We start from the raw sequence: 15757 nt of genomic DNA, 5'->3' as shown, positions 1-15757 counted from the left end.
ATTCCAATAGCTTAAATCTGAAAACAAAGAAACATCAATTGAGTATACATTCGTGTACACATTTTTTTGTGACACCCTTATTTATGGAGCATCTCTTTTATGCTGGCCACTGGGCAAAGTCCTGGGTATATAATGAGGAAAAAACTGATGTAGTCTCTGCTTTCATGGAGGGCCTGACTCTCACACTTTAGAGGCATTAGAAATACCTGGAAGGCTTCATAAAACACAGATTGCCTCAGAGTTTCTCATTCAGCAGGGCCTGGGAATTTGCATTTCTGACAAGTTCTCAATTGATGTTGCATACTGGTAGGGGATCCCATTAGACACTGGTTTAGTGGGTTGCTTAAATAAATATGTGATGACAAATGGTGCTAGGCGGGAGAAGAGCAGATGAGAGAGTAACTGGGAAATCTATTTTATTCTGAGTGGTCATTATAAGGTGTCTGTAAGGAAGTGCCACTTATGCAGCAGGAACAGCATACTCAACGACCAGAGGACCTGAAAGCATGGAGGAGAGGCTTGAAACAAGAATGGAAAGGAGGTATGGGCTAGATCATGCAAATCGAGATATGTATATTCTTGGAGTGCATGAAGACTTTCTGAGGCTACACAGGCACATGGAGTTTTATTTTTGACTTCAAAGAGGAAGGGAGAGGGAGAGAGAGAGAGAGAAACATCAATGATGAGAGAGAATCAATGGTCACTGCCTTCTGCATACCCCACAAGGGGGATCAAGCCCACAAGCCGGGCATGCGCCCTGACCGGGGATGGAACCGTGACCTCCTTGTTCATAGACCGATGCTCCAACACCGAGCCATGTTGGCCAGGCTCTCCTTTTTGTTTTTAATTCTAGATTAAGTTGCTGAATGCTTCCTCTTGTACGTGGCCTTTCTGGAATACACAGTAGATTGGGAATATCTGCCAGTTAATCTGAGTAGGATGGGGTTTTGGCTGCAGTGGGGCTTCCCCTTCTTAAGTGTTTTGGCTTTGAGGTTACTCTTCAAACACAGATTGCTGGCATTAGCCTTCTTGGCTTCAGGTTTCTTCTCCCTAGTTCTGGCTTCTCAGCTTTTTCACCCATCATCTTGCAGGATGAGAAGGAGCTAAACTAATATATACAGCATGTCTCCCAAAAATGTATACACACTGTAACAGCTGATAGCTCAATTTTGAAAATGAAATGTATTTTAATAAACACTGACTTTATAATTATTCAAAGTATGTATATACTTAGAACATTACAGCCACAGGAAAAATTAAAAAAATCATATCTCATCTATCTACCTACCTATCTTTATCTATCTATCTATCTATCTATCTATCTATCTATCTATCTAAGAACATAATAAAATGATCAACAAAAAGAGATTAAAGTAGAAAAATATATGAGGATAACTCTACAGTAAGTATAATGGAAATATGAGTTTAAGGAGAAAGTGAATTAATGTAGTCCGGTTGCCCTCAGATACAGAGGAAGACTCCATACCTGTCTAAAGACTGGACTAGAGGCTCAAGGTTGTGAAGCGGAGGTTTCTGGAGGTGAGGGGATTAGCCCCAGGACGAGTAGAGAAAGAGCAAGCCAGAGCTGTGAGCATGAGGTCTGGGATGTGAAACTCTTATTCTTTTTTAAAATATATATTTGTATTGATTTGAGAGAGGAAGAGAGAGGGAGAGAGAGATAGAAACATCAATGATGAGAGAATCATTGATTGGCTGCCTCCTGCACACCCCACACTGGGGATCAAGCCCACAACCTGGGCATGTGTCCTGATCAGGAATCGAACCATGACCTCCTGGTTCATAGGTCGACTCGGAACCACTGAGCCAAACTGGCCAGGTGAAACGCTTATTCTTATCTCTGCTCTTATTGTACTTCTTGAATTTTGAGTAAGTGTAACTGCCTCCTTCTACTGATCCCCCTTCTCCAGTTTTCTTCTTTTCTCTTCCCTTCCTACAATACCCCCTTCATGTTCTTCCTTCCCCCTCTACCACAACATAGGGCAAATGATATAGGATGGGGATACACATCAGGGATGGTGAGATGGAGAAAAATCAATGAATATGGGGAAGTTGGGGAGGGTCTTGTTTAGGTGGGGGAGGGAAGGTGAGGTAGTGAGAAAAATAATTGCAAAGGGGAAGCCATGTCATGTTTGTTTTTCTTTCTACTTTAAGTCCTAAGATGGATTCCTGGCCAGAGAAGCTTGGGAGGACCTCAGTTCTATCCCTTGGGTAGGGTAAGTGGGGAGCCGTCCTGGCCTCTCCCTTTGTCTAGAGATGGGAAGGTTTTCTTTTCACAGAAGGGAGCTGGAGTACAGACAGCGATCTGGACTGGGAACTCGTGGAATTGGCTTCAGTCCATCTCTGCCACTTATTCTGTGACCTTGGGAAAAAGCATCAGGATTCTTGATGCCCAGTTTGTAAAGAAGAACAAGAAGAAGAAGAAGAAGAAGAAGAAGAAGAAGAAAGGAATAAAGTGACCTGTACATTTCTCCCTACTCTAAAATGAATGTTTTAAATAATGAGAATTGGAAAGTGTTTATAGAAGTCCAATAACTTTTGCTTTTCCTCATCATCCTTAAAGAGAAAACTTACAGTGAACTTGCCAGTCTATTGTCTGGAAAAAAGAAAAATAAAAGGGGGGGGGGCATCTTTTTCTCTTCTCTTTAAGAAACATCAAGATGTATTCTGCCCTCTAATAGTTGCCTGGATAGAATTTTCCATCTTAGCACAAAGCAGCTCGACCAGCTTTCAAGTAATCCCTCCCCTGTATACCCCTAATTTAACAAGAGGAACTGGAAGAGGCAGACAGTGTGTGGGAAGACTGAAGAAAATAAGGAAGGTATAGAAACCACTAGAGATGGAGATAAGTTAAACATTCTGGCAAATTGTCACGGTATATTGCTCATGCTGAATGGTTAGGCAGTTGGGAAGGTAGTTAAGAGAATGGCCCTAAATGCTTTATCTAATTGCGAGCAGCTGCCGATTAGTGGAGCTTGACCAACTGTTTTTAATTCCACTCAGTGGTGATGAAGAGAAGATTTTTAAGGGAAACTGGCAGGGGCTGTGTGTGTGTGCATGAAGTTGCTTACACTGCTTTTAGAGGTCAGAGAGTGCAGCAACTACTAAGAGATGCTCTTTGAAACCACTGCCGGCTTTCTTGATAATGATTTTCCTCAATTTTACCAGCATTTGTTGGGCTTTTGGTGGGAGGCAGACTTCTCTGTTATTCAAATTCTGGAATGATTTTTCATGGGGAGTGATTCATCCCCCACTGGCGGGTGACAGATTGTGCCAACACAGAAGCGATTGTTCAATGCAGGCAGTAAATCTAGAACGAGCGATGATACTACCATTTAGGAGTCTTCTCCTTAGGAACGTTTCATTTCACTTTTGAATGAAAGAAAATAGGAAAAAATAAGAAAGTGGAAAGTCTTAGTGAGTTTTCTGTAGTTGTAAAACCTGCTACAAATTATCTAAATTTGAGAGTTTTCTGGAAGATCAAGTTTTGAGTAATCCAGGCTAATCACCTAGATACCTCTTTTGATGTTGTTACTCTCTATTTCTATATTTTCTAACAAGATGAGTAATTTTTCTTAATACCGTATTTTCCGGCATATAAGACGACTGGGCGTATAGAAGATTTTCCTGGGTTAACAAGTCGTCTTATATGCCGGAAAATACGGTATTTATTTTTATTTGCTCCCATTACCCCTTCCCCCGCCATACATTTAAAACAGTTATTTTAATGCGTCTGCATTGCAAACTGAAGAGACCATGCACTTGATGGAACAGAAGGCTTCTATGAGACCAGGAAGGCCTTAAAGGTCTCACAGTAGCTGTCTAACTGGCCTGAAACTATGAAAAACGCCGCAACTGGCAGGAACTCCCAGGCAGAAAAGCGCTACGCTCCTTCAGCGCCAAGGACCATCCGTTTTATATCCCAGATTTCGGTTTCCTAACAGAGAAAGTAAATTTCCTCACTGTGGACATGAGCAAAGATCTATCAACAAGGATATTCTTCACAGCATTGTTTATAACAGCACGAAGTTAGAAATGTCCCAAATGTTTACAACTGGTATTAGCTACCTACTTTATAATGATCATATGCAAACATAAAAATGTTGTGGAAGGATATATAAATGACAAGGGGAATTGGGTCATAATGTACTAGGTGAAAAATCAGGATCAGAATATTATAAATTAAAATTGTGTGTGTGTGTGTGTGTGTGAAAAACCAAAGTAAAAAGAAACACAACATTCTGCATTTCTAAATTTCCTCTAAAGAACATTTATTACTTTTATAGTCGGGGAAAAAAATCCCTTATTTTAAAATGAATTTATCAAAATGTCAATTCTTTTCAGGATGCAGCTAAGGAAGAGTTTCATGTCCGGCAAGGGAGGAAAAAAAAGTCATGAGGGACAGCACTCAATAAACACCTAATTTTGTTTCTGATCTCGTGCCTGTTTGAAGCACTCACACTTGTTTGGACCCAGTTAGATAAGTCAGCTCCTCTGAAACAGTCACAGTTTCCACCAGCTGTTTGGGATGTGTGAGGTTATGTTGCTGTTTCTGGTGAACTGCACTGCCTATCCCTCGCGCTGGCTCAGGAACAATTGTAAAGGAAGTCTTTGAGGCCGACTCCGAGGAAAGCTGCTAATCTCCTGCCATCCACAGGGAGCTCAGAGGCAGCTCCATCTCACTGTTGCTGTGTTTCTTCCCTGGCAGGTATCTTGGTGTCAGAACGCCGGCCACATCTTGGGTCCGCTTGTTGGATGGAGAGCCCATGACCACAAGTGATCACTCCTCCCGAGACAACAGGCACATTTGACTGCGAAGATGTGAGTGGCAAGCCCTGTGCTTGGTATGCTTGCAAACCTTCTCCGTGCTCTGTTTTCCATGCTGTAATTCTTTTCCATGAGTTCAGGGTTTGTGAGTGCTCTGGCAGGAAGCTATTTATCATTGAAAGCCACCAAAGGAGGGCTGCTGTAAGACCTCGGAGGCTTTCCTTTGAGTTGGAAGCCAGGGGTTCTCAATGCATGATGTGGCAGAGTTTCTGGAAACTGATTTGGGGAAGAGGAAGCTGACTTACGTGGGAGTCACCATCTCGGTTGTCAGTCTCTGGCACCCCCTCCCCTTTTCAAAGAAAAGAAAAATGGTGATGCTTCTAGTGGGAGCTGGGATTTAGCGAAATATATTCTAGAGTGGAGTGAAATTTTACCTGACTTTGGAAACTCACCTTTGCAGGTCATTATTACTTGTTTTCGTAGTACTTCCAGGGTGCTTTGCTATCCTTGCTGCCCTTCTTCTTTTTTCTTTCATCCTATTTGGAGGCAGACTAATTAGACCCAAACTTTTTATTTTTCTCTTAGAGGCTATTTGCAAATGGCCCTTTAATTGAGCACCTACTTGAGCCAGCTACAGGCATGGTAACCAAGAAGACTGTTATAAGAGCACTAGAGGCCTAGTGCACGACATTTGTGCACTGGCGGTGGTGGGGGGCGATGTCCCTCAGTCCAGCCTGTGCCCTCTTGCAGACCTGGATCCCTCGGGGGATGTCTGCCTGCCAACTTAGGCGGACATTCCCCCGAAAGGTCTTTAGCACTGCTGTGGAGGCGAGAGTGCTTGCCAGTCGTGAGCTCCTGTGTCTGCCCCCTGGTGGTCAGTGCACATCATAGTGACCGGTCATTCCACCATTCGGTCGATTTGCATATTAGCCTTTTATTATATAGGATAGTTCTTATATTCAGGGAGCTCACAGAGGAAATAAAAGAGGGCAAGTAAGCAGTGATGAGGCTAAGTGCTATGTTAAAAAAGTGATTTGTTAGGGGAAATTTTATTCTGCAGAACTCTAGAGAGGCTGACAAAACTGTAGGCCTGGCAGGTCTGACCACCTTGAGAGGAACTAGGAGAGCAGTTGGTTAATTAAACATTCTAGAGTAGAGCAATGCATGAGTTTGCTGGTAGAATTCCATCAGTCAAAACTCTTTCAGTAGCAAGCATTAGAAACTCATGTCAAATTAAGGAATATTCTAACTTCAGACCCTTCCTGGATCTACGTGATGTCAGGAGTATGTCTCTCATCTCTTGGCTGAGTTTTCTTCAGTGTTGGTGTCATTCTCTGCCACTCTTTTCTCTGATGACAATGGCCACCAGAAGCCTCATATTTACTTCCCATCAGTTTGGCAATCCCAGAGGGAAAAGATGGCGCCTGTCCCAACAGTTTCAGCAGTCATCCAGGGATGACTCTCATTGGATCAACTTGGGTCATGCCAGCTCTTAACCAGTCATTATGGGCTGAGTGTGGCACACATTTTTCAGACAGATCTAAGTTTGGGATTCTCCCCTGTGCCTAGGGGGAGAGGTCTGTCTTACTTGAATTATAAGGACTGAGATCTAATGAACTGCAGTTTCCCAAGGAAAATGAGCTATTTATAGAAGAATTAATAAATTCTTGGCAGGCACTTCCACCACAAGGCCCATGATGTTCTTTTCTTGAAGAATTATAATTATTTGAATTGTCCTAAGTCATCAGAATGGTCCTGGTAACTTTCATCCTCAATACAGAGTTTTGATTTTTTGTTTCCCAGAGGTTCTTTAATCCCTTTCTAAATTTCCCTGCCCAGCAATGAGATCTTCCCTTCCAGGGGTTTATGGAAAGGTGTCCCTTCTCCCCCAGAACAATGGAGCCTACTTTTATTATGTTTGTGTGAGGAAGAGGGTAATTCAAGTATTTAGTGCTGTTGTTATCAAGGTTATGATCCCTACTATCACCTAGAAACTTGTCAGAAATGCAAATTCTCTGCCACCATTCCATACCTACTTAATCCAAAACTCTGGGGGTTGAGCCTAGAGACCTAGGCTTTAACAAATTCTCTGGGTGATCCTGATATAAGCCCAAGTTTTGAAACCACTGATTAAGGGAACAGCCCAGTACAATCTTCTCTAGGAAGACTCAGAGTCCATCAAGACATTTCTGCTATATATTCTACCTCCCTAGGCTTCTGGCACTAAAGGAAAGATTCTTTATCTTTTGATGTCTTTTGCTGGAGGTGAAGATTATTTTGTGCTTAGAGTAGGAACTTTGCAGTGAGCTGCAACTGAGAGTCCCTCCGTAGATTCCTGTTGGCCACACATCAAGAAATAAATGTTCCTGAAGATGTTGTAGTTTCCAGGCCCATCTTATGCTAAAAACTTTGGAAATATTTCTAATTCTATGAGGGGATATAGATCTGACAGAGCTCTGCTACTGATCAGAGAATCTGCAAATCACATATTCATGTGATCATGTAATCATCCAGTATAACAATACTGGGTTGGCTGCTGGACATACAATTGCCACAAAACAGACATGCTTTCTGCCCTCATGGAGCACAAGGTCTAGTAAAAGACAAAGACATGTAATAGGCATTCACAGTACATTGTGATTTGATGGGGAAATCACATCAAAAGTGTTTGGGAGTTCACTGCAGGCCACCTGACCCAGACTAAACTGTTCAGGAAAGGCTTGTCAGGGCTTTTTGTCTCAACTGGGACCTAATGGGTGAATAGTCATTGTTTGGCCAAGAAAAGGAGAAGAGAATGACAAGCAGCATATACAAAAGCCTGTAATCGAGGGAGAATTTGGTGGCTTAAAGGAACTAGAAAAATCTTATCATGGCTGGACTATAAAGTTTGAAGGGAGGCAAAGGTGAGGGGTAAGAGGGTGGTATGGGCCAAATTATGCACATCATATTTACACATTTGGACCTTCTTATACTAAGAGCAGTAGTAATCCACTGAAGAGTTTTTAGCTGAAGAAGTGAGAAGATTTGATTTGTTTCATAATGAGCACTTGAAAATAGACTGGGGATGAAGTAGGGCAGAGTCAAGATCACAACCAGAAGCACAGTCAGGAGGCCATTATGATAATGAAATACAAGATGGTGGTTCATTGGCCCAGGATCATGGAAACAGGGTTGGAGAGCAGTGGATTAATTTGGGAACTGCTGTGTGGTTCAAGTGTGGGCCAAGGGAAAGAGAATTCAAATGATTCCTAGTTTGCCAACTTGGATAACAAATGCATAGAGGTGCCATTTACTGTAGAGGAGGCATGAGTCTCTAGGACAGTGATGGGCAACCTTTTGAGCTTGGTGTGTCAAACTTCGCCAAAAAACTGAGCATAACTTGGGTAGTGTGTCACTTTGAGGAAAAAACATTATTTCACGGTATTTATAGTTTAAGTCACATAAATGTATAATTGTTATATATAATTGTATTTCATAAACCTCAGCGGCCGCGTGTCATCAGAAATTTGGTTCGCCATCACTGCTCTAGGAGAATGTCATGAGTTTAATTTTAGACAAGTTGAATTTGTAAAATGCCCAAGAGGAGATATTCAATATACTTATTCAATTGAATATTCAATATTCAATATTCAATACTTGCTGTCCAGGTCTGAGCTCAGACAGGTGGTCTAGGTGAGAATAAGTATTTGACAGTCGTCCACATACGAATGACACTAAAGCCAAGGAGCACATGAGCCCTCCTAGGGAGAGAGAGTGGGGAGAGGAGGTCTTAGATCCCCAGGAGCTCCAGGGTTAAGAGGTAGGCAGAGGAAGAGAAACCTGAAGAGGCAACTGAAGAATGGTCAGGGGAGGTCGGAGGACAATCAGCACCTAGGATGTGCTAGATGTCATGGAGGCCAAGAAAAACGGGCTTCAATGCTTTCTAAAAGTACAAGATTGTAATGTCTTAGTTCTGTACCTGAGATCAGGCCAGGTCACCTCCAGGAAGTCATGCAGTGCTACCCTTCCCTTGCCAGAATCCTCTGTCTCTATTCCAGACGGGTTCATTCACAGAGACACTTTTCAGGAAACATTGCTTTCCTGTAATTATTTTCTTAGACAGATAAAGTAGCACTTGCTGAGTCATAATTTACGTAAGGAGACCCCATCCCACACTTTCTTTCAGCTTGCTGTCTCTTTCTAAGTGAAGTCAATTAGATTCCTCACATATTTTCCTCTCCTTATCTTATCTCACTCCACTTTCAGGTCACTGTATTTCATGGTGCCTCTGACCCCCAGTGTGCTTTCAGACAGATGGCCACAGGCAGCTGTGCACTTTGCAGCTTAAGTTACCCAAATGTTGTGGTGGCAGCAGCACCGCTTCTGGTACCCAACTGTAATAGTGCTTTGTGGCCAGCCTGAATCTTTAGCCACCAGTGACTTCCCTGATTGAACTACTATTTTTCTCCTCTTTTTCTTTCTCTTTCTACAGCTGGAAACTCCTGGGAGTAATTTTAACCAGAATTAGATATGCACAGCTGATACTTCCAGCTGCACATTCTTTGGTTCTCTTTGTCTCTCCAAAAGCTCTTGGTGTTCTTACAATTTATTCAAGTGGAGAGCAGTAGGGATGGTGGCCCACCCATATATTCTTTAAAAACATTAAAAATGATTCTAAATTTCTGTGGCCAGTGCTGTCAGCAGAAGCAAGTAGGGAGAATATTTCAAAATATATTGAGAGTCCAAATGAATATAGTTCTTGGCAATTCATATTTTGTTTTTTAATTATTAGGTTATTAGTAAAATGGCTATGGTGTAGTAGGCCTAATTATGCAGCTCAGTACATAAAAAAGATACAGCATTTTTCAAAATTTTTTATCCTGATCTACAATATGCCAGGAAGACCAAAGATCTAACAGAGTCTAATAGGGTGAAAATATGGGAATTCATCTAGGGCATTAGGAATAACCTGTCAGGCGGATGAATCCCAAATCTACTACTATAGGCCTATCTTCTCCCCTAAAGCTTATCCATTGTCTCTACCCATTGACCTTTATAACCTAAATGTCTTGCTAGCACTATCTCAAAGTCCATAGATTCCTGCTGAGCTTGTTTTTCTCTTCTCTAAGCACACTTCCTCTTCCATTTTTTCCTGTTTCCATCAGCTCTCCTGACCTCTCACTCAAGGCCTCTGAGTTGACTTTGACTCTTTCTTCACCTGTACTTTTGCTACTCAGTCAGCTGCTCAGGTTCGCCTGGTCTTGCTACCGAATCACCCTTGCCTCTCTTTTCCTCTCACTGTGGTTAGACCAGTCCAGATCCACATATTTTCATTGTTGTGGAACTATAAACATGTCCTACGTGCTAAGTGGCTCTTCTTCCTTCTGTCTGTTCTCCTTTGAAACCATCACATAAAGAGATGACAAATTAATTTTCTAAAACACTGTATTTCATCACAATGATTTCCTATTCTAAAGGATTCCAAAGCTTCCTATTACCTGCAGGCTGAGTCCAACACCTCCCGCCAAAAGATTAAGATCCTTGCATAATCTATTCAGCTCTCCACTGGGATAACGTTAGTCCAGCCACTCATTTTTTATTGTCTTCATTTTTCCAGATTGTCAAAATAATTCTGAGTTTTTCTGTCATTGAATGTGTTTCTTACTCAGCTCAGTTTTGTGTCAGTGCATATATAAGTATATACCTTGGCATGTGACTTGGTTGTTGACAACTACCATTAAATATGATGAAATAAGAACACAAGGAAAAGCCCTATAGATTTCTGTAAGACTTATTGTTTTTTAACTCTGGACTAAGGTTGCCTTTGGTCTCAGAAAATGATGCTTTGCCTTCCATTGTAACCTTACCTAAATATTAAATGGCTCTTTGGCCATTTCTTTATTCATTCATCAAACATTGATTGAGCACCCTCTTCCCCAAGCACAATTCTTTTCTCTTTGAATAGGTAAAGCTGCTTAGAACCCACTCATTTCATGAAATACTTATATCATCTTCTATTTGTTTGTTTGTTTACATTTGAGGGATTTGTCAGTGGTAAAAGCTGTTGATGGGTGTTGTCTCCAGTGTAGAAAGTTGGACACTTGTTTTGACATCTAAGAAATAACTCTCATTTATCTATATTATTCTGGTTCCTATTGCTACATAACAAACACCACTCCAAACACAGTGGCATAATGCTGTGGCTATTTTAGCATGCTTTGGTGGCAGAAATTTGGAAAGGAGGGAGTGGGGATGACTTATTTGAACCTCCCCTCCCCCAAGTCTGAGGCCTCAGCTGAGAAGACTCAAAGTCTGGGGTTACTAGACAGCTGGGGACTAGAGTCATCTGGGAACTTGCTCACTTGCATATTTGACACCTGGGTGAGGAGGACTTGAAGACTGGGACAGCCAGCTGGAGTATTTTCATGTGGCCTCCCTGTGGGACTTGGCTTCCTCACAGCATGGAAGCCTCAAGCGAGTCAGACTTCTCACCTGCTAGCTCAGCGCTCCAGTGATGACCGTCCCCGTGAACAGGATGGCACTGCATCCTCCTCTACAGCCAAGCCCCCGGAGGCACACAGCTGCACTTCCAACATACTTTATTGGATACAAGTGAGTCACAAATTACCCAGGTTCAAAAACAGGAGAAACAGACCCTACCTATCACTAGGAAGGATACCAATAAATTTGAAGATATGCTTTAAAAGTACCACATGTGCCCGGCCGGCATGGCTCATCATGGTTGAGCATCGACCTATGAACTAGGAGGTCACAGTTCGATTTCCGGTCAGGGCACATGCCCAGGTTGCGGGCTTGACCCCTAGTAGGAGGCGTGCAGGAGACAGCCAATCAATGATTCTCTCTCATCATTGGTGTTTCTGTCTCTCTCTCCCTCTCCATTCTTCTCTGAAATAAAAATAAAAATATATTTTAAAAAATTGCCACATGTATAAATTGAGGAGTGAGCTGTAGCTCCTGCCTTTGGAAACATGACCAGGGTTGATGTGTAGGGCACTTTGCTGTCCAGTGCTGGTATGTCAGGGTAAAAATAATCTGAAGAAGAAATAGTAATAATCTCTTATACTTATCAACATTTGGCCAGAGCTTGATGTTTTCGAGGTTTGAGCTTTATTTATTTATAAAGAGAAGTCTGATAAGAACATATTTTTTTTCTTTTTCTCTTCTCTAATAGGCTAGAATTGATATTTATTTTAAGACTTAAAAAAGGTGCTTCTGAGAGTTTCAACATTTGGCAGCTGGTAGTAAGTGGGAAATGCCATAACATAAACCTTGGTTTTGGTTAAGAGGCAGGTGGTATTTTTGGAGAAGTCGGTGTCAACCACTGACTGCAGCCACACTGACCACCTCTAGCCCATCTGCAGAGACATTTCTGTCTCTGGCAAGTAAAGCCCCCTCCTCCTCCCTGCTTTGACTGCCTTCCCGAGTTCCCCTTTTCTTTGACCTTGAGTTTCAACTTGATGAGTTGTCAAGAGGACAGGGTCACTGGATTCTACCTGTAAAGAACGTCAGAGGCTATAGCCGTGGACAGAAGCAATTTTCTGCTCTTATACCATTTGTTCACATTCATTAAACAAATATTCATTGAGAGCCTTTTATGTCCCAAGCATTGTGCTAGAAAATATAATTACCAAAAAAATGAGCAAAATCAGACAGTGCCTGTGTGGAGCTGAGATGGCAAGGAAGTCTGAAATTGCAATGTGTCCAGATACAAAGGAGAAATGTGAGGTTCTTTGAAAGCTTATGCTCAGTGGGTTTGACATTGGGAAGTGGAGGAAGGTTTCCTGAGTAAGAACATTTGAGCTAAGGGCTGAGGCATGAATAAATAATAACGGGAAATGAAGGGAGAGTGATCCAAGCAGAGAGAGCAGCCTGTGGAAGGAAGGGACAGGATGAGTTGAAAGGACTCAGGATAAGAAAAGGATGAAGAAAAGGCCAGTGTGAGGAAGAGTGGGATAGAAGGTGTGGCTGGTGGGGAGGATAGAAGCCATATTGTATGAAGCCTAGAAACCACGATCATGATATCAGTCAGGGTTCTCTACAGAAATGAAACCAATAGTACATATATACCATTTATATGTAAACAGAACCAATAGGATAATATATCTTACATAATAGGATACATAGCATATACTGTATATCCTCTATATCTTACACATTATATATATGTTTAATAATATAATATTATAAATAATGTGACATAATCATATATAAATTAAGAGAGCTGGCAAGTCTGAAGTCTATAAGACAGAAAGGCATACAGACAAAAGTTGATGCTATAATCTTGAAGCAGAATTTCTTCTTTTCTGATAAACTTTCAGTTTTGCTTTTAAGGCCTTCAAATGATAGAACAAGAGCCACTCCATAATTGAGGTAATCTCCTTTGTTTAAAGTTGACTGGCTGTAGATGTGAGGCACATCTAAAAATATCTTCACAGCAACGCCTAGATTAGTAGGCAACTACTGGGTACTATGGCCTAGACAGCATGAAATACAAAACTAGCCATCATACATGGCAAGATGCTTCGTGTTGATCCTAAGAGGAATGGAAAGCACTTGAAGAATTTCAGGCAGAGATGGAATGATTAAATTTGTATTTCCCAAATGTGCTCTGTGCAGTAAGAAAAAGGTTTTTGTATATGACCATTCCAGGGTTCCTGTGATGGTCATAAGGCACATTAGATCATTCATGGACACTTCCAGGAGACATCTCTGTCCTACATGGTGCCCGGGCATTGAATTGGTCAGATACCTTTTAACTCTTTGCACTTGCTCGCTTTTTTCTCGATTCCTTTATTCTAATGCTAACGGTGTCGAGTCACACTCGGCATCCGAGTGCAAAAGGTTAAAATTACCTCTCAGGCAGGACTTATGATGCTGTGTTTTATTTTGTGTTGACTTCTCTTTCTCTCCAATGAGACTGAATATTCTTTGGAGGCAGGGAGCATATCTTGTTCACCAGAGCATTCCTAGTACCTAGAACAGTGCCAGGCATGTACCCAGGAAGCGTTGGTGGTTGGTTTCATATTCCCCCAAAAGCGCCTTATTCAGAATCAAGGAATAACAGTCTGTAATTCTGCATAGCAGGAAACCAACGCTAACATGAAAATTGTTATGATTTTACTTCTAGCTTTTTTTTCTTGGCATAATATATAGTTGCTCTTTTACTTACTTTACATAGCTTGCCTGTTTTGGAATATGATAATTTCTTAAATAAACTTTTTATGTTGAAATAATTTTAGATTTACAGAAAAGTTGTCAAGATACAATGGAGAGTTCCCATAAGCCCATCACCAGTTGTCCTAATGTTAGATCTTACATTACAAAATGAAGAAACTGACATTGGTACTTTACCACTAATGGAACTCTAGACTTTGTCTTTCAGTTTTTTTTTTTCTTTTTTAAAATTGATTTTTAGAGAGAGGAAGAAAGAGAGAGAGAGAGAGAGAGAAATATCAATTGGTTGACTCCTGCACTGTGTCCTGACGGGGGATCAAACCCACAACCTACGTATGTGCCCTGCTTGGGAATTGAACCCACCACCTTTTGGTGTATGGGATGATGCTCCAACCCACTGAGCCACACCGGCCAGGGCACCAGTTTTTTCCTTCCATTAATGTTCTCTTCCTGTTCCAGGGTCAAGTCCAGAACACTGCACTGCATTTAGTTGTCATGTCTCCACTGGTCTGTGACAGTTTCTCAGTCTTCCCTTATTTTTCATGACTGTCAGTCTTAAGGAGTACTGATCATTTCTTATAATTAGACTGAGGCGATGGGTTTTTCGAAAGAATACCACAGAGGTAGAGTGTTCTTCTTGTCACATCATATGACAGGGTACACAATATCCACGTGGTATCTCTGAGGATGTTAACCTTCACTACTTGGTTAAGATAACGTTTGCCAGGCAGGTTTCTCCACTGCAAAGTCATTAACTTTCCCACTTCCCTACTGTGTTCTTTGGAAGTGAGTCACTAAGCTTAGCCCATCCCCAAGCAGGGAGCAGGGAGGGAATAAGCTCTACCTCCTGAGATGGAGAGTATTTGCATACCTTACTGAGAATGCTTCTGTAAGGAAGATTTGTCTCTTTCTGGCCATTTATTTTCTTATTTACTTATATCTCAGTATGGACTCATATATATTTTATACTTTGGGTTATAATCCTATAAAATGTTAGTTATTTTGTTGCTTAAATTGTTCCAGCTTTGTTCATGGGGAACTCTTTCAGGTTGGTTCTTGTGTCCTTTTTCACGTCCCATCTTATGTTTTATTTTTATTTTTTTGAGCACTTCTCTCTTTCCCGGTATGACAAGATGCTCCAGGTACATCTTGTGTTTTCCATGCTCTAGTCCTAGAAACAGCCATTTCTTCAAGGAGTACAGGTTCCTGTTATGGGTAAATAGTATTTAGAAACCAATGGTTTCTGGTGCTGGGTGAGCACATTGCTCTTGGGTCTCATTGCTCCTAGGCCCTGTCTGTGGATGGGAATGTATGTGTGTATATTAGCCATGTAAGCACACATCTATAGTTATTTCTGTATCCTTTAATCTATACATATATTAAGCTAAATATGAATTTATAGTGGTGTCTCTGATTATAATCCACACCACAGGATTCATACTAGCCTTTCTTTCTTGCTTCTCTGTAACTCTCTTTCTCCCACATAGAAAACCCTGCTCCCACTGTCCACTGTCCATTTGTTCAACCAGGATATAAATGTAAAGCAGTTTCAGAATTGTTATCCTGTGTCCCCATGAGAAATAAATTTAGCATCTTGTGTACAGTGTTTATGTATGGGTGCTTTGCTTTTAATATAACCATTTTTTATAAGGAAGTGGTGTGACATAATGGCTCCAAAGCCATCTTGTGTGGGTTCAAATCCTGGCTCCACCACTTAGTAGCTGAGTAAAGTTGAATGAATTACTGTCCTCTCAGATTCCTCATCTGTAGAATGGGGATAGTAATGGTATTTACTTCA

The sequence above is a fragment of the Eptesicus fuscus genome, chromosome 10, assembly GCF_027574615.1.
Source record: "Eptesicus fuscus isolate TK198812 chromosome 10, DD_ASM_mEF_20220401, whole genome shotgun sequence".
NCBI lineage: Eukaryota > Metazoa > Chordata > Mammalia > Chiroptera > Vespertilionidae > Eptesicus > Eptesicus fuscus.
The sequence above is the reverse complement of the archived record's forward strand: the minus strand, read 5'-3'. Positions refer to the sequence as shown.